The 20719-nt window shown below is 40.0% G+C and overlaps 2 non-coding genes across 2 annotated transcripts; one reads left to right on the top strand and one right to left on the bottom strand.

The window, feature by feature from the left end:
* Nucleotides 1–754: 754 nt before the first annotated feature.
* LOC148565006 (small nucleolar RNA R71) lies at nucleotides 755–861 on the bottom strand. Its single transcript, XR_015884476.1, has one exon. It is a non-coding gene; the product is annotated as a small nucleolar RNA R71 (small nucleolar RNA).
* A 13672-nt stretch (nucleotides 862–14533) lies between these two features.
* Nucleotides 14534–14641, top strand: LOC148565007 (small nucleolar RNA R71). The gene has a single exon (XR_015884300.1). It is a non-coding gene; the product is annotated as a small nucleolar RNA R71 (small nucleolar RNA).
* The last annotated feature ends 6078 nt before the right edge of the window (nucleotides 14642–20719 follow it).

The following is a 20719-nucleotide window of genomic DNA, read 5'->3' on the forward strand; positions in this document are numbered from 1 at the left end:
CTAAACTTCTTTCCTTCCCCTTCTACTCTTTTGTTTTTCTTTGTTATTTTCAATTCTGTTTGCTAACCCACTAACTGTTTGATATATTGCATCACCCACAACTAACAGTAATTCTGACAAAAATACTTTATGCACCTATCTTTTCTTGCTTGCACTTGATGGTTGTATGACAGGGAGAAGAAGCGGGGCTTCAACTTCTTTCGATTCTGAACCTGAGAGGACCTTCCTTAGATTGAGGAGGGAAGCAAGAGGAAAGAAAGTGGTTGGTGTTGAGGAAGAAGAGGAATTCTTTGAACCAAACATGGAAGATAACATGGAAAACCATCATGAAGAAGAGGATCACAATCATGGGGGAGGAGGTGGAGCAAATCATGCTAGGGAGGACAGAAGAGTTTTGGGCTCTTACATCAATCCAAACCCAGGCAATTGTGGAAGTAGCATCCAAAAGCCAACAATCCATGCCAACAACTTTGAACTTAAACCACAGCTCATCACCCTTGTTCAGAACAACTGTTCGTTTGGAGGAGGTGTTCAAGAAGACCCCAATCAACATTTGACCACCTTCCTGAGAATATGCGATACAGTGAAGTCTAATGGTGTTCATCCTGATGCCTATAGACTGCTCTTATTTCCATTCTCACTCAGGGACAAGGCAGCCAAGTGGCTGGAATCTTTCCCAAGGGAAAGCTTGACAACTTGGGAAGACGTGGTAAACAAATTCTTAGCAAGATTTTACCCTCCTCAACGAATCAATAGGCTGAGAGCTGAGGTCCAAACTTTCAGGCAACAAGATGGTGAGACTCTATATGAAGCATGGGAGAGGTTTAAAGACCTCACAAGGAGGTGCCCACCAGATATGTTCAACGAATGGGTTCAGTTGCACATTTTCTATGAAGGGCTCTCTTATGAGTCAAAGAAAGCTGTAGACCATTCATCCAGAAGATCTTTGAACAAGAAGAAGACTATTGAGGAAGCCATAGATGTTATTGAAACAGTAGTAGAGAACGACTACTTCTATGCTTTCGAAAGAGGGAACACAAGATGAGTAATGGAGCTAAACAATATAGATGCTCTGTTGGCCCAAAACAAGCTCATTACCCAGCAGCTGGCTGACCTCACCAAGAAGATGGAGATGAACCAAGTAGCAGCAATCTCAACTTCATCAACAACCCAAGAAGGAGTGAATGAAGAAGCAGAGGGTAGTCAGGAGCAAGCCAACTACATTGGGAATTCACCAAGGAAAAACTATGATCCATACTCCAAGACCTACAACCCTGGATGGAGAAACCACCCAAACTTTGGGTGGGAAAGTGAGCAAGATCAAAACCAAGACCAGAGACGTTACAACTCTAACAATAATACAGCTCACCAGCAATTTACACAGAGGACATCTCAACACCCCCACAACAACACTTCTCCACACGCTTATCAAAACCAAAACAGCACATCTGCTCTGAATCACCCATCAATTGATGATAAGCTCTCTAAGATTGAAGCCTTACTTGAAGGAATATGCCAAGAGATTCAAGAAAATAAGGTGTTCAAAGAGGAGGTGCGAGCCAATATTAAAAACCAAGGAGAGACCATTAGGAAGCTGGAATTCCAGGTGGGATATTTAGCTGAGAAGATTTCCAAACCTACTGACAGCTTCCCAAGTGACACATAGAAAAACCCCAAAGGAGAAGCAAAGAAAGTAAGATGGGAAAATTGCAAAATGGTCACTACAAGTGATCAAGAGACTGAAGACAAGCAAGGCAAACTTTTTGAACAACCTGAAGACAACTCAACAAAGGAGGAGGATAGAGATCACCAAGAACCAGAAATCTCACAACAAGAGCTGCTGAAGCTCTATGCACCCTTCCCTCAACTGTTCAATGGTGTTGTGGGAAAGAGAATATACTCAAGGTTCCTAGACTTGTTTGCATCTCTGCATGTAAACATACCATTCATCAAGGCAATTCAACAAATGCCTGCATTCATCAAGTATATGAAAGAACTTCTTCCCAGGAAAAGCTCACTCAAGGGAGGCCAGACTATAGTGATGAACAAAGAATGTAGTGCCCTTATTCAACCTGAGTTGCCTACAAAAAAAAGAGACCCAGGGAGTTTTCACATCCCTTGTGCCATAGGTGAAACTATGTTCGATAGAGCACTATGTGATTTGGGGGCCAGCATCAACTTACTGCCCTTATCCCTGGTGAAGAGGCTGCAGATCAATGAGATAATGCCCACAGATGTAATCATTAGACTGGCTGACAAAACTCAAAAGCAAGCAATAGGAGTGGTGGAAAATGTGTTGCTAAAGGTTGGAAAATACTTCCTCCCAACAGACTTTGTCATCCTGGACATGGAAGAAAGGCACACTCACCCAATCATATTGGGAAGACCATTCCTAGCTACGGCCAGAGCACTTATTGATGTAGAGAAAGGGAAGCTAATATTGAGAATCCATGATGAACGACTCAGCTTCAATGTTTTCAAACTCTCACAAGAAACAGATCAAGAGGACAAGGAGACAAGCACTGGAGCACAGCCAGTTCATTCTGAGATCCCCTTAATTGATAAACAAGGAAAATAGCAATTGCCACAGCTCAAGGAAAAATTGGAGGAACCTAAACCTCTAGAGGCAGGTAAAGACAGCATCACAACTCCTTTAGAAAAAGAGGTCACCAAGGGGAAGGCAACCTCAAAAGAAATAAAGAAGATGGTACCAAGGAGGTGGAGGAACAAGAAAATCCCTACGGAAGACTTCTCTCCAGGGGATAGAGTTGTCTCAGCTTACTTCCCAGATATTCTCCCTAATCTCCCCACTGTACCATCTCAGTTACCTAAGGTCTTCACTATCAACAGAGTTCTTTCCCTGGAACATGTGGAGATCATTGATCCAACCAATGGATATAAGTCCACAGCAAGAGGGGAGGATTTTAAGCACTACCAACCACCCTGATGGAGGGAAAAACGTCAAGCTAATGACGCTAAAGAAGCGCTTCATGGGAGGCAACCCATGTTTTATATGTTTTTAAAATAATGAATAAATCAATGTTTATGAATTTCAACCCAAACTTGACAAACACTTGGTGAAATATTTATCATGCAGTATATAGTGAAGAACAAGTTTGGTGTTCAAAGCAAACCAAGATTGCATGCTAGTCTTGGGAGCTTTGAACAAAACTTTTCATCACATTGCTTCAAACTAAGTTTGGTGTCACCCCATGGTGCCACCAAAATGCATAAGGATACACAAGTAGTTAGTTAGTTGAAATTCATAAATAAACAAACTCTTTTTCTTCTCTTTATTATTCTAGCCGTAGAGTTTGATTTTTATGATATTAATTTCCTTATTTTAAATCCTTATAGGAAAAAGGAAAAGAGCATTGAAGGGGATTGGTTGGACAATTAAATAGGGGGAGATTCCGCCACTTAATGAAGAACACTACACACATGTCTCAAGAGGGAATGCATGGGGAAACGTTGCCATGCAACATTGGAGAAGGAAGACCCTTGAAGACTGAACCAATCACTCTCATTAAGTGATGATCCTTGTCCTTCCTTCATACAAAACCCCAACCGTCCATCAAGCAACAATCCTTGCAATCCACACCTTCCATCTACTCATGATCTCCCTATATAAGTGAACCTTAGTGCATGCTCATTCCTCACACTCAAATTCCCACTCCCTACACTTCATACTTTCGGCTTGCTCAAACCTTTTCATCATACTCTATCCTAGCCAACCTAATCCTCATCTATCTGTATTCTTCAAACCCCCCTTTTTCAAACAGCAACACAATTCATGGCATCATCAAGCTCAAAGAGGCAAAAGAGGAAGGAACCCATGGAGAGTGTTCCTTTCGATGAGAAGAGATTCAAAACTGCCTTTCATGAACGTGAATTCGAACGGATAAGGGCCAGAAAAATATTGCCAGAGTTAATCTTCCAAATCAATGCAAATGAGTCACCACAAATTTTGGAGAAAATCGAACAGAGGGGGTGGCAATTGCTCATAAGTCCAGAGGGGAAGATCAATGGAAACCTCATCAAAGAATTTTATGCAAATGTAGTAAGAGAAGATAAGACTAAGGCCCCAACTTTCAAAAGTTACGTGAGAGGAAAGGAGGTGGACTTTAGCCCAAATGCCATAACAAGAGCTCTTCACCTGAAATCACCTCATTTTGATGAGGCCAGTTATCAGGCAAGGATAAGTAGAAGCCCTGATAATGATGAGCTCTCAGAGATAGTGTCAGACATCTGTGTTATAGCAGCTGACTGGGAGAGGTACACAGATGGAAGACCCAAGTTCATCAAGAGGGGAGACCTGAGCCCTGAAGCCAAGGGGTGGTTTGAACTCGTAAGGAGGTCCATTCTACCAGCCGCAAATAATTCAGAGGTAAACATCAATCGAGCTACTATGGTGCATTGCTTAATACAGGGTGGGGAAATCAATGTGAATGAGCTCATCACCGAGGGGATTCATGATTCAACTGAAAAGGTTGATTCAGGTGCCAGGCTTTGGTACCCCAGCACCATTCTCCACTTATGCAACAAGGCCAAGGTAGTATTTGAGGACAGCAATCCATATTGGGTGAACCCAGGGAGACCAGTTACACTCGAGCGATTGGTTTATACTACACCTGCTCAGCAACAAAGAAGGCCACAAATAGGGAAACCAAAAGCAAAAGAAAGAGTTCACCAAGAGGAACCTCATCAGGAAAAATATCAACAAGGAGAGTATTGTGATCCAGCTAACTTGAACATGAGTCACCTTCTAAGAGCCATTGAGGATCTGGGGATGAGACATATAGAAGGACAAGAGCAAATACTGAACCTTCAAACCAACCGGCTGAGCCAACAGGAAGCATGTCAAAAACAACAAATGGAGCAGCAGCAGGAACACTACTCCCAGCTCACTCAAGCCATCAACCAAGTGAATGAGAGGCAAGAGCTTCAAGAGAAGCACTTGCAAGAACTCAACCAGCGGTAAATAGCCCAAATGAAAACTTTCAATGAGTTCAGTGTACTCAATGAAGGAAGGCAACTACATAGGGAGGAGTTCTATGTAAACACTCAAGCCAAGTTGAAATACATGACCAGTAATATGCATCAGCTACACTATGCCATCCCTACATATGATGAGGTCCAAAAAGAATTTGTAGAACAAGAAGAGAGGAAAGTGAAACAGCAAAAGGAGACACTCAAGAAGAAGATGGAAGATGGTGGTTTCTGGAAGAAGCTGCTTAGAAAAAGCAAGGGAAGTGAAAGTACAAGCACTCAAGAGAGATACAATGAGGACAAGCAAGGATGGGAGCATGGGCATCCACATGAATGACAGGTGGTGGAGTTCTTTTTTGTCCATGGTTTTCTATACTTTAAATAAGAAAGATCTTGTATGAAATAGAACATGCTTCCATGTTAGTTTGAACCTTTTTAAATTCTGTCTTTTAAGTTCTGAATAGGTCTCTGTGTGCTAGTCTTTATGTCACTGCATCCTTACTTTACTTACTTGTATGCTTGTTCCCTTTAAATCAAATGAAGAGAGAATGTTTATGTTTAAAAAGACCAGAGTAGAGTTCATACTATGGAGTACATTCATGAGTTTGTGGTATGATCATAAGTTAGCTAAGTTGGTTCAACCATAAGGTGGGATGACAACTATCTGGCCTGAATACTTTGCTTTGAATATACTCATGAGACTAAGTATATGACAGGATCCTAATAAGAGAAAGAGAAAAGAATAATGAAAGTGGAAAAACAAAAGAAAAAAGAGTAAGCAATAAGGCTAGGCACCAATGGTTCTGATCTTAAGATATGTGTCTGTGGTGTTCCTGTGTGAGGGATCTACTTGGATGAATAAGCTCTTAGGGGTGCTTTATCACTTGGTAACTTGGGTTAACTAATCCGGGATTATCAGCTGAAAGTCCATTATCAAGAGTAACCCTCACCACGGAGCATTTAGTAACCCAAAGAGGTGCTGGACACCAAGGTCTCAAGGAGGAAAATAAGTGAACTATATGCCTGTGGTGTGTATGTATGGGGGAGAGACTTGAGGGAGTAAGTCCTTAGGGGTGCTTCAACACCTAGCACCTTGAACCAACTGGTTCGGGAGTGTTGGCTGAAAGCTTATCTTAAAAAGTTGCCCCCCTTACAGAGCACTTAGCCTAAGAACACCAATAAGCTCTGAAATGACAATAAAGGGACCAATGAATAAAAGTCTCATGGGATGTAAGCAAGGTGAGTGTTTTAGGACATGATAAAGGTCTGAAAGCCAGTAAAGGAATGAACCTAAGTTGCTATGCATGAAACCACCATAAAATCAGTGATATGACTTCCACAATAATGACTCATTACTCTTGGCATTCCATTCATCATTCTCTTGTTCCAGTACTTGCTTAGGGACAAGCAAGCTTTAAGTTTGGTGTTGTGATGCCAGGGCATCTTGGCCAGTTTCACTGACCTTTTCTTTACTGTTTTTAGGTTAGTTTCATGCATTTCCTTAGGAAATAAGCTAGTTTTGGGTAGATATTCACTTACACCTTGATTCAAGCATACATTGTGCATTTTACATTATTTCATGAGAATTTTGCATGAGTTTAGTGACAAATTGTATGTTGCATTACCCATGACTTGGACTAGAACTTTGATGCACTCTATTGCTTGATTTCAGGACCAAAGGAAGCAAGGAATGGGAGGTAACTTGCAAAGTTAATGAGAAAAGTGATTGCCAATAACGCTCTCGAAGCCATCATTGACCACGTTAAGAGTCACGTTAACTAAGTTAACGTGAACTCTAACGTGGAGAAGGGAAGTTGAGCCAACGTTAGTGACACATAACATTGTCACTAACGTTGGCAAATGCTCATAAGTGGCCACGTTAGAGTCCACGTTAACCTAGTTAACGTGGCCTCTAACGTTAAAAAGGGGAAGAAACGCCAACGTTAGTGACATTCAACATTGTCACTAACGTTGGCCTAAGGAGAAATATACCACGTTAACTCCCACGATAACTTGGTTAACGTGGGAGCTAACGTAAGAAGCAAGAGTGGTTGACAACGTTAGTGACACCCAACATTGTCACTAACGTTGGAAGCAACCACACAACCCCCCAAGGAGCCACGTTAACCTCCACGTTAACTTAGTTAACGTTGATGAGTGAAAGAATGGCCAACGTTAGTGACACTCAACATTGTCACTAACGTTGGGGATGGCTAAGCATGGCCACGTTAGAAGCCACGTTAACCTAGTTAACGTGGACTCTAACGTGAGACATAGGGGCACCTTGGAACGTTAGTGACAAAGTTGAGTGTCACTAACGTTCTCGAAGGATGGCAAGCCCACGTTAAAGAGTCACGTTAACTAAGTTAACGTGAGCTCTAACGTGGGAAACAAAGGGGGCTTTTCAAAGTTATTGGGAATGTTAAGTCTCAATAACGTGTGCGAAGGACATAGAGGCAACGTTAGTGGCAATGTTTGTGCCACTAACATTGAAGTTAACGTAGCTTTTACTTGGGAACGTTAGTAAGAAAGTTGATTGTCACTAACGTTCTCGAGCTCATATTTTCACTAAACGTTAACACCCCTAACGTCCTGAGCTAAAGTCTCTGCCCACTTCACACTTTCTCTCTGCAAGTAAAGCCAAGCCCAAATGAAGAAGAGAACTGCTTCAACCTCAAGATCCAAAGGCCCAAGACTTGAAGAGCTAACTAGAAGCTGAGAGAATTAGTATATATAGGAGTAGCTTTGAATTGTTGAAGGAGTTCTGGAAGTTGGAAAAAGAGAACTACTCTCTGTATTTTACCTTTTCTGCAATTTCTAGTTTTATGATGTATTCTCCATCTTTGTTTTCATTTTCTAGAGCTATGAACAACTAAACCCCTTTCATTGGGTTAGGGAGCTCTGTTGTAATTTGATGGATCAATACTAATTTTCATTATTCTTCTTCTATCTTTTCTCTTGATTTTACTTGAAAGCTTTCGATCTTCATCCAATTGAGTAGTTATCTTGGAAAAGAAGCTATTCAAACTTGGATCTCTTCTGAACCTTGAAAGAGGAATGAAGAGATCAAGCTAGAAATGCTTTCTCATGCTGGACCAAATTGGGTTTGGATGGGTATGTGACTATAAACCTCTCAATACTTGATTTGGGAAATGCATGTGGTATAATCAGTGACCATACTTCATCTCTTATCATGAGCAATTGACCAAGGAATTGGCTATTGATCAAGATTTGAGAGATTGAATTGCAAGAAATTGTAATTCAATCAATTCAGATTGCCAAGGAGATCAATGAGTGCATTGATTGAGGAAGAGATGAAAATGAACTTGATCTGGAGAATTGCAACATCTCCTAAGCCCAATGGACTCCTCATCTCTGATCTTACCCATTCTCTTTAATTTCTGCCATTTACTTTTATGAGCAAATCCCTCATTCCCATTTACAATTCTGCAATTTATTTTCAGTCATTTACTTCCAGTCCTTTAATTTTAGCATTTACTTTTCTGTTATTTACATTCCCGCCATTTTATTTTCTGCAACTCTCAACCCAAATTCTGGATTCGCTCAACTAGAACATTCTTCTAATTAAAGTTGCTTGATCAATCAATCCCTGTGGGATTCGACCTCACTCTATTGTGAGTTTTTACTTGACGACAAATTCGGTACACTTGCCGAAGGAAATTTGTTGAGAGACAGTTTTCACACACATCAGATCCACATCAGTTCTTAGCAGAATTCTTACAGATCTGTGATACTGTAAAGACTAATGGAGCTGATCCTGAAGTCTATAAGTTGATGATTTTTCCCTTTGCTTTAAGAGATAGAGCTAAGTTTTGGTTGGATGCCCATTCAAGAGAGAGTCTTGACTCTTGGGAAAAGCTAGTTAATGCTTTTGTAGCTGGTGCACGAAATTGTGATGTCCAGGCTCAAACAATCCCTGGCAACGTGAGCAACTTGGTACGCGTAATCGTGATTACACTTTAATTATGTAAAATTCATGGCTCCTTCTTTCCCTGGCAATGGCGCCAAGAACATGGTGCCAATACCATGGTTCCCAACTTCGATACAACTAACCAGCAAGTGCACTGGGTCGTCCAAGTAATACCTTACGTGAGTAAGGGTCGAATCCCACGGAGATTGTTGGTATGAAGCAAGCTATGGTCACCTTGCAAATCTCAGTTAGGCAGATATAAATTGATAATGGTGTTTTCAAATAATAAATAATAGAATAGGGATAGAGGTACTTATGTAAATCATTGGTAGAAATTTCAGATAAGCGAATGGAGATGCTTTTCGTTCCTCTGAACCTCTGCTTTCCTGCTATCTTCATCCAATCAGTCTTACTCCTTTCCATGGCTGGCTTTATGTGATACATCACCACTGTCAATGGCTACTTTCGGTCATCTCTCGGGAAAATGATCCAATGCCCTGCACGGCACGGCTAATCGTCTGGAGGCATCACCCTTGTCAATGGCTTCATCTTATCCTCTCAGTGAATAATATGCTCACGCACCCTGTCACAGCATGGCTATTCATCTGTCGGTTCTCGATCATGCTGGAATAGTATTTACTATCCTTTTGCGTTTGTCACTAACGCCCTGCAATCGCGAGTTTGGAGCTCGTCACAGTCATTCATTCATTGAATCCTACTCGGAATACCACAGACAAGGTTTAGACTTTTCGGATTCTCTTGAATGCCGCCATCATTCTAGCGTACGCCACGAAGATTCTGATTAAGAGATCTAAGAGATATTCATTCTAGCTTATTTCATGTAGAACGGAAGTGTTTGTCAGGCACGTGTTCATAGGGGAGAATGGTGATGAGCGTCACACATAATCATCACCTTCATCACGTTCTTGGGTACGAATGGATATCTTAGAATCGAAATAAGATGAATTGAATAGAAAACAGTAGTACTTTGCATTAATCCTTGAGGAACAGCAGAGCTCCACACCTTAATCTATGGAGTGTAGAAACTCTACCGTTGAAAATACATAAGTGAAAGGTCCAGGCATGGCTGAGATGGCCAGCCCCCTAAAACGTGATCAATAGTCTCCTAAGATGAATAATGGATTAAAACTGAGACCAAAGATGCCTAATACAATAGTAAAAGGTCCTATTTATAATAAACTAGTCACTAGGGTTTACATGAGTAAGTAATTGATGCATAAATCCACTTCCGGGGCCCACTTGGTGTGTGTTTGGGCTGAGCTTGAGTGTTGCACGTGCAGAGGCCATTTGTGGAGTTGAACGCCAAGTTTTGATCCATTTCTGGCGTTCAACTCTGGTTTTGGATCCTTTTCTGGCGCTGGACGCCAGATTTGGGTAGAAAGCTGGCGTTGAACGCCAGTTTACGTCGTTTATTCTTGGCCAAAGTATGGACTATTATATATTGCTGGAAAGCCCTGGATGTCTAATTTCCAACGCAATTGGAAGCGCGCCATTTCGAGTTCTGTAGCTCCAGAAAATCCATTTTGAGTGCAGGGAGGTCAGAATCCAACAGCATCAGCAGTCCTTCTTCAACCTCTGAATCTGATTTCTGCTCAAGTCCCTCAATTTCAGCCAGAAAATACCTGAAATCACAGAAAAATACACAAACTCATAGTAAAGTCCAGAAATATGAATTTAACATAAAAACTAATGAAAACATCCCTAAAAGTAACTAGATCCTACTAAAAACATACTAAAAACATTGTCAAAAAGCGTATAAATTATCCGCTCATCACAACACCAAACTTAAATTGTTGCTTGTCCCCAAGCAACTGAAAATCAAATAGGATAAAAAGAAGAGAATATACTATAAATTCTAAACTATCAATGAAACAGAGCTTCAATCATATGAGCGGGACTTATAGCTTTTTGCCTCTTGAATAGTTTTGGCATCTCACTTTATCCATTGAGGTTCAGAATGATTGGCATCTATAGGAACTTCAGATTTCGAATAGTGTTATTGATTCTCCTAGTTCAGTATGATGATTCTTGAACACAGCTTTTTCATGAGTCTTGGCCGTGGCCCTAAGCACTTTGTTTTCCAGTATTACCACCGGATACATAAATGCCACAGACACATAATTGGGTGAACCTTTTCAGATTGTGACTCAGCTTTGCTAAAGTCCCCAATTAGAGGTGTCCAGGGTTCTTAAGCACACTCTTTTTTTTTTTTGCTTTGGACCTTGACTTTAACCGCTCAGTCTCAAGTTTTCACTTGACACCTACACGCCACAAGCACATGGTTAGGGACAGCTTGGTTTAGCCGCTTAGACCAGGATTTTATTCCTTTAGGCCCTCCTATCCACTGATGCTCAAAGCCTTGGGATCCTTTTTATTTGCCCTTGCCTTTTGGTTTTAAGGGTTATTGGCTTTTTGCTCTTGCCTCTTGGTTTTAAGAGCTTTTGGCTTTTTCTGCTTGCTTTTTCTTTTTCTTTCTAATTTTTTTTCGCCTACTTTTTTTTTTCTGCAAGCTTTGTTCTTTGCTGCTTTTTCTTGCTTCAAGAATCATTTTTATGATTTTTCAGATTATCAAATAACATGTCTCCTAGTCATCATTCTTTCAAGAGCCAACATATTTAACATTCTTAAACAACAACTTCAAAAGACATATGCACTGTTCAAGCATACATTCAGAAAACAAGAAGCATTGTCACCACATCAATATAATTAAGCTAAGTTCAAGGATAAATTCGAAACTCATGTACTTCTTGTTCTTTTGAATTAAAACATTTTTCATTTAAGAGAGGTGATGGATTCATAGGACATTTATAACTTTAAGACAAAGTTACTAACTACTAATGATCATGTAATGAAGACACAAACATGGATAAGCACATAACATATAAAACGAAAAAAATAGAGAAAGTAAGAACAAGGAATGAGTTCACCTTAGTGATGTCCTTGAGCTCTTCTATGTCTCTTCCTTGTCTTTGCTGCTCCTCCTTCATTGCTTTTAGATCTTCTCTGATTTTATGAAGGATGATGGAGTGCTCTTGATGTTCCACCCTTAGTTGCTTCCAATAATTGTGTGGAAGAAAATGTATCCCCTGAGGTATCTCAGGGATCTCTTGATTTGCAGTCAAATGTTCTACCACTGAGCTATAGACCCTTAATGGAAGCTTTTGTCTTCCCTTTCCTCTTTCTAGAGGCTTCTCTGGCCTTAGGTGCCATCAATGGTTATGGAAAAAACAAAAAAGCTATGCTTTTTACCACACCAAACTTAGAATGTTGCTCGCCCTCGAGCAAAAGAAGAAGGAATAGAAGAAGAAGAAGATATGGAGGAAATGGAGGGATGTGTGTATGGATGTGAGTGGTGGATGGAAAACAGAAGGGATGGTCATGAATGAAGAGATAGAGGGTGAGGTGGGTGGGGATCCTGTGAGATTCACAGATCCTGAGATGATCCTGTGGGGTCCACAGATCTTGAGGTGTCAAGGCATTCACATCCCTGCACCAATTTAGGCATGCAAAATGCCCTTGCACATAACTCTGGGCATTCAGCGCCAGGTTGGTGCCCATTTTGGGCGTTCAACGCCCATTTGTTGCCATTTCTGGTGTTGAACGCCAGAACCATGCTTGTTCTGGGCGTTCAGTGCCAGGATGCTGCCCATTTTGGGCGTTCAGCGCCAGAACCATGCTCTGTTCTGGCGTTGAACGCCAGGCAGATGCTCCTCCAGGGTGTGATTTTTCTTCTGCTGTTTTTGACTCCGTTTTCAATTTTTATATTTATTTTGTGACTCCACATGATCATGAACCTAAGAAAACATGAAAAACAAGAATAATAGAGTTAGATAAATAAACATTGGGTTGCCTCCCAACAAGCGCTTCTTTAATGTCAATAGCTTGACAGTGGGCTCTCATGGAACCTTACAGATGTTCAGAGCATTGTTGAAACTCTCCAACACCAAACTTAGAGTTTGGATATGGGAGTTCAACACCAAACTTAGAGTTTGGTTGTGGCCTCCCAACACCAAACTTAGAGTTTGACTGTGGGGGCTTGGGTTGACTCTGTCTTGAGAGAAGCTTTTCATGCTTCCTCTCCATGGTTGCAGAGGGAGATCCTTGAGTTTTAAACACAAGGGAGTCCTCATTCCATTGAAGGACTAGTTCACCTCTGTCAACATCAATCACAGCTCTTGCTGTGGCCAGGAAAGGTCTTCCTAGGATGATGGATTCATCCTCTTCCTTTCCAGTATCCAGGACTATGAAATCAGCAGGGATGTAAAGGCCTTCAACCTTTACTAACACGTCCTCTACTTGTCCATAAGCCTGTTTTCTTGAACTGTCTGCCATCTCTAATGAGATTTTAGTAGCTTGCACCCCATAGATTTCCAGTTTCTCTATTACAGAGAGGGGCATGAGGTTTATTCCTGAACCAAGGTCACATAGAGCCTTAAAGATCATGGTGCCTATAGTACAGGGTATTATGAACTTTCCAGGATCCTGTCTCTTCTGAGGCAATGTCAGTTGATCCAGATCACTTAGTTCATTGATGAACAAGGGAGGTTCAACTTCCCAAGTATCAATGCCAAATAATTTGGCATTCAGCTTCATGATTGCACCAAGAAACTTGGCAGTTTGCTCTTCTGTAACATCCTCATTCTCTTCAGAAGAGGAATATTCATCAGAGCTCATGAAGGGCATAAGGAGGTTCAATGGAATCTCTATGGTCTCTAGATGAGCCTCAGAGTCCTTTGGTTCCTCAGAGGGAAGCTCCTTATTGATCACTGGACGTCCCAGGAGGTCTTCCTCTTTGGGATTCACGTCTTCCACTCCCTTATTGGGTTCGGCCATGGTGCTTATGTCAATGGCCTTGCATTCTCCTTTTGGATTCTCTTCTGTATTGCTTGGGAGAGTACTAGGAGGGATTTCAGTGATCCTTTTACTCAGCTGGCCCACTTGTACTTCCAAATTTCTAATGGAAGACCTTGTTTCATTCATGAAGCTTACAGTGGCCTTGGACAGATCAGAGACTAAGTTTGCTAAATTAGAAGTATTTTGTTCAGAGTTCTCTGTCTGTTGCTGAGTTGATGATGGAAAAGGCTTGCTATTGCTAAACCTGTTTCTTCCACCATTATTAAAGCCTTGTGGAGGCTTTTGATCCTTCCATGAGAAATTTGGATGATTTCTCCATGATGAGTTATAGGTGTTTCCATAAGGTTCACCTAAGTAATTCACCTCTGCTATTGCAGGGTTCTCAGGATCATAAGCTTCTTCTTCATAAGAAGCCTCTTGAGTACTGTTAGATGCAGCTTGCATTCCATGCAGACTCTGAGAGATCATATTGACTTGCTGAGTCAATATTTTATTCCGAGCCAATATGGCATTCAGAGTATCAACTTCAAGAACTCCCTTCTTCATAGGCGTCCCATTACTCACAAGATTCCTTTCAGAAGTGTACATGAACTGGTTATTAGCAACCATGTTAATGTGTTCTTGAGCTTCTGCAGGCGTTTTCTTTAGGTGAATGGATCCACCTGCAGAAGTGTCCAGTGACATCTTTGATAGCTCAGATAAACCATCATAGAATATATCCAGGATGGTCCATTCTGAAAGCATGTCAGAAGGACACTTTTTGGTCAACTGTTTGTATCTTTCCCAAGCTTCATAGAGGGATTCACCTTTTTTCTGTCTGAAGGTTTGAACATCAACTCTAAGCTTGCTCAGCTTTTGAGGAGGAAAGTACTTGGCTAAGAAAGCCGTGACCAGGTTATCCTAAGAGTTCAGGCTGTCTTTGGGTTGAGAATCCAACCATAATATAGCTCTGTCTCTTACAGCAAAAGGGAAAAGCATGAGCCTGTAGACTTCAGGATCTACTCTATTAGTCTTAACAGTATCACATATCTGCAAGAATTCAGTTAAGAACTGAAAAGGATCTTCAGATGGAAGTCCATGAAACTTGCAGTTCTGCTGCATCAGAGAAACTAATTGAGGTTTCAGCTCAAAGTTGTTTGCTCCAATGGCAGGAATGGAGATGCTTCTTCCATGTAAATTGGAATTAGGTGCAGTAAAGTCACCAAGCATCTTCCTTACATTATTATTATTTTCGGCTGCCATCTCCTTTTTCTGTTCGAAAATTTCTGAAAGGTTATTTCTGGATTGTTGTAATTTAGCTTCTCTTAATTTTCTCTTCAGAGTCCTTTCAGGTTCTGGATCCGCTTCCACAAGAATGTTCTTATCCTTGCTCCTGCTCATATGACAAAGAAGAAGGCACAGAAAAATAATAATAATAATATAGATCCTTTATACCACAGTATAGGGATCCCTGTGTGAGTAGAGGAAGAGGGGGAGACAAAGAATGTAATATAATGGAAGAAACACAACTGTGAGGATGGCAGAGATGTGAGATGAGATGTTAGGATATGAATGAATAAATAGAATAAGATGGGGGAGAAGGAATTTTCGAAAATAATGTTTGATAAAGAGTTAGTGATTTTTGAAAATAGTTTTTGAAAAATGTTAGTATATTTCGAAAATTTTTAAAATCAAAAATAAAAATAAAAATAATTAGTTAATTAAAAAAAATTTTTGAAAAAGAGGGAAGATATTTTTGAAAATTAGAGAGAGAGAGTTAGTTAGGTAGTTTTGAAAAAGTTAAGAAACAAACAAAAAGTTAGTTAGTTAGTTGAAACAAATTTTGAAAAGATAAGAAGTTAGGAAGTTAGAAAAGATATTTTGAAATCAAATTTTTGAAAAAGATAAGATAAGAAGATATTTTGAAAAGATATGATAGGAATTAGTTTTGAAAAATATTTGATTTTTAAAATCTCAATTAATGACTTGATTCATAAGAAATCACAAGATATGATTCTAGAACTCAAAGTTTGAATCTTTCTTAACAAGCAAGTAACAAACTTGAAATTTTTGAATCAAAACATTAATTGTTATTGTTATTTTCGAAAATTTGGTATAAAAATAAGAAAAATATTTTTGAAAAATATTTTTGGAATTTTCGAAAATAACCAAAAATTTTGAAAAAGATTTGATTTTTGAAAAAAAAGATTTTGAAAAAGATAAGATTTTCAAATTGAAAATTTGATTTGACTCATGAGAAACAATTAGATTTTAAAATTTTTTGAAAAAGTCAATTCAAATTTTCGAATTTGATGAGAGAAAAAGGGAAAGATATTTTTTTTTTATTTTTGAATTTTTATGATGCAAGAGAAAAACACTAAAAAGATGCAATGCATGAAATTTTTAGATCAAAACATGTGATGCATGCAAGAATGCTATGAATGTCAAGATGAACACCAAGAACACTATGAATGTCAAGATGAACATCATAGACACAATTTTGAAAAATTTTTTAATGCAAAGAAAACATGCAAGACACCAAACTTAGAATTCTTTAATGCTTAGACACTAAGAATTCAAGAATGCATATGAAAAACAAGAAAAGACACAAAACAAAAAATCATCAAGATCAAACAAGAAGACTTACCAAGAACAACTTGAAGATCATGAAGAACACTATGAATGAATGATATTTTTCGAAAAATGCAAGATGCATATGCAATTGACACCAAACTTATAACATGACTCAAGACTCAAACAAGAAACATGAAATATTTTTTATTTTTATGATTTTCTAAAATTTTTTTGTATTTTTTCAAAAATTATTTGAAAAACAAAAATAAGGATTCCAAAATTTTTAATATGAATTCCAGGAATCTTATGCTCTAAAGCTCCAATCAAAGGGTCAGGCTTGGCTTAATAGCCAGCCAAGCTTTAGTATTTAACTCAGACATGACACGCCTGACATTCCTTACATTCAACAGCCAATTGGCTAAGAAAGATAAAGAAGCTCTTCTCTTGAGTATAAGAATTGAGACATGGCTTTACAGCCAACCAGGCTTCAACATGCTTCATGAAACACTAGAATTCATTCTTAAAAATTCTGAAGCCATAGAATAATTTATTTTTGAAAACATTTTTTTTTTCAAAAACGGATGAGAAATTTTTGAAAGATTTTTGAAAAATTTTTGAAAATAAAATAAAAAGAAAATTACCTAATCTGAGCAACAAGATGAACCGTCAGTTGTCCAAACTCAAACAATCCCCGGCAACGGCGCCAAAAACTTGGTGCAGGAAATTGTGATGTCCAGGCTCAAACAATCCCTGGCAACGTGAGCAACTTGGTACGCGTAATCGTGATTACACTTTAATTATGTAAAATTCATGGCTCCTTCTTTCCCTGGCAATGGCGCCAAGAACATGGTGCCAATACCATGGTTCACAACTTCGATACAACTAACCAGCAAGTGCACTGGGTCGTCCAAGTAATACCTTACGTGAGTAAGGGTCGAATCCCACGGAGATTGTTGGTATGAAGCAAGCTATGGTCACCTTGCAAATCTCAGTTAGGCATATATAAATTGATAATGGTGTTTTCGAATAATAAATAATAGAATAGGGATAGAGGTACTTATGTAAATCATTGGTAAAAATTTCAGATAAGCGAATGGAGATGCTTTTCGTTCCTCTGAACCTCTGCTTTCCTGCTATCTTCATCCAATCAGTCTTACTCCTTTCCATGGCTAGCTTTATGTGATACATCACCACTGTCAATGGCTACTTTCGGTCATCTCTCAGGAAAATGATCCAATGCCCTGTCACGGCACGGCTAATCGTCTGGAGGCATCACCCTTGTCAATGGCTTCATCTTATCCTCTCAGTGAATAATATGCTCACGCACCCTGTCACAGCACGGCTATTCATCTGTCGGTTCTCGATCATGCTGGAATAGGATTTACTATCCTTTTGCGTCTGTCACTAACGCCCTGCAATCGCGAGTTTGGAGCTCGTCACAGTCATTCATTCATTGAATCCTACTCGGAATACCACAGAAAAGGTTTAGACTTTTTGGATTCTCTTGAATGCCGCCATCATTCTAGCGTACGCCACGAAGATTCTGATTAAGAGATCTAAGAGATATTCATTCTAGCTTATTTCATGTAGAACGGAAGTGTTTGTCAGGCACGTGTTCATAGGGGAGAATGGTGATGAGCGTCACACATAATCATCACCTTCATCACGTTCTTGGGTACGAATGGATATCTTAGAAGCGAAATAAGATGAATTGAATAGAAAATAGTAGTACTTTGCATTAATCCTTGAGGAACAGCAGAGCTCCACACCTTAATCTATGGAGTGTAGAAACTCTACCGTTGAAAATACATAAGTGAAAGGTCCAGGCATGGCCGAGATGGCCAGCCCCCTAAAATGTGATCAATAGTCTCCTAAGATGAATAATGGATTAAAACTGAGACCAAAGATGCCTAATACAATAGTAAAAGGTCCTATTTATAATAAACTAGTCACTAGGGTTTACATGAGTAAGTAATTGATGCATAAATCCACTTTCGGGGCCCACTTGGTGTGTGTTTGGGCTGAGCTTGAGTGTTGCACGTGCAGAGGCCATTTGTGGAGTTGAACGCCAGGTTTTGATCCATTTCTGGCGTTCAACTCTGGTTTTGGATCCTTCTCTGGCGCTGGACGCCAGATTTGGGTAGAAAGCTGGAGTTGAACGCCAGTTTACGTCATTTATTCTTGGCCAAAGTATGAACTATTATATATTGTTGGAAAGCCCTGGATGTCTACTTTCCAACGCAATTAGAAGCGCGCCATTTCAAGTTCTGTAGCTCCATAAAATCCATTTTGAGTGCAGGGAGGTCAGAATCCAACAGCATCAGCAGTCCTTCTTCAACCTCTGAATCTGATTTCTGCTCAAGTCCCTCAATTTCAGCCAGAAAATACCTGAAATCACAGAAAAATACACAAACTCATAGTAAAGTCCAGAAATGTTAATTTAACATAAAAACTAATGAAAACATCCCTAAAAGTAACTAGATCCTACTAAAAACATACTAAAAATATTGTCAAAAAGCGTATAAATTATCCGCTCATCAGTAGCTAAGTTCTTTCCTCCTCAAAGGATGATCAAGATTAGAGTGGAAGTTTAAACCTTCAGACAAAGACAAGGTGAATCTCTCTATGAAGCTTGGAAAAGATACAAGCAACTGATCAGGAGATGTCCTCCTAACATGCTCTCAGAGTGGTCCCTCATAGGCGTGTTCTATGATGGCTTGTCTGAGATATCCAAGATTTCCTTGGATAGCTCTGCAGGTGGATCCCTCCACTTGAAGAAAACACCTATAGAAGATAGAGAACTTATTGAGATGGATGCAAATAACCAATTCATGTACACCTCTGAGAGGAATCCTATAAATCATGAAACCTCTCAGAAGAAAGGAGTTCATGAAGTTGAGACTCTGAATGTCATCTTGGCTCAGAATAAGATCCTGACCCAAAAGGTCAACATGATCTCTCAACATCTCACTGGGATGCAAACCACACCTGGCAGTAATCAGGAAGCTTTTCTTGTAGAAGAAGCTTATGATCCTGATCAACCCACCATAGAGGAGGTGAATTAGATGGGAGAAGCCTATGGAAACACCTACAACCTTTCATGGAGGAATCATCCTAACCTCTCATGGAAGGATCAATAGAAACCTCAACAAGGTTTCAATCAAGGTGGTAGGAACCAGAATAGGTTCAATAATAGACCACCATTCCCATCTTCTCAAGGGAATATGGAGACTTCTAAGTAGAACTTTTCTGACTTAGCCATTCTAGTCTCCAGCCTCACTAAGACCACCCACAGTTTCATTAATGAAACGAAGTCTTCCATTAGAAACTTGGAGGTACAAGTTGGTCAACTGAGCAAGAGGATCCCTGAGATCCCTCCTAACACTCTTCCCAGTAATACTGAGGTTAATCCCAGAGAAGAGTGCAAGGCCATAACCATGGAGGCAGAGGCTGAATTGGAGGAGATTGGGAAGGCATTGAATGCCAGTGAAGAAGCCTTCACTGGGCATTCAACGCCCACCAGCCCAGGGAAGCTGGCATCGAACGCCAGCAAGGACATCCCTACTGGACGTTCAACACCCAGAATGCTAGAGGGACTGGCGTTTAATGCCAGCCAGGGTGGACAGCAAGGGCGTTCAACGCCCAATAAGCTAACATAGTTGGCGTTGAACACTAGTCAAAGCACACCCTTTGAGTGCCTGAATCCCACTCAAGAACCCTCTAGCCCAGAACCAAAGAAAACCACAAAGACTGTAGAGGTTCCTTTGAATGCACTTCTACAGTGCATAGGTTCTGATGACTACTCATCCTCAAGTCAAGATGAAGACACTAGGGAAGAGCAAGTTGCTTGTTTCTTAGGAGCTCTAATGAAACTAAACGCCAAAGTATTTGATACAAAGCCTCTAGAGGAAGAACCTCCACTGCTCACCAAAGAACTCTATGCTTTGATTCAGCAAGAGCTACCTTAGAAGCTTCCAGACCCTGGATGTTTTCTGATTCCTTGCACCATAGGCACTATGACCTTCGAAAAGGCTCTATATGACCTAGGGTCAAGCATCAACCCTATGCCACTCTCTGTAATAGAGAAGTTAGGTATACTTGAGGTACAATGTAACACCCTAATTACCATAAGCCTTACCTTGCGTCGTAAAGCAAAGGTTAATCAATGGTTTCGACAGTTCTAAGCTCATACATATAATATATGGAAAGAATTAATATAGTCTAGAAGCCCGATGAAGGATATATCTCAAAAACAGGATTTGAAAAGCACAAAGCGTACTCACGAAGCTACATCTTATCGCAGAAGATATATATATAATATAACAAAATATCAGAGTATAATAGTATGAAAATCTAGCCACGGCTCGTGGA

The sequence above is a fragment of the Arachis ipaensis genome, chromosome B5 (assembly GCF_059453495.1).
Source record: "Arachis ipaensis isolate K30076 ecotype BB chromosome B5, ASM5945349v1, whole genome shotgun sequence".
NCBI classification, from domain to species: Eukaryota; Viridiplantae; Streptophyta; class Magnoliopsida; order Fabales; family Fabaceae; genus Arachis; species Arachis ipaensis.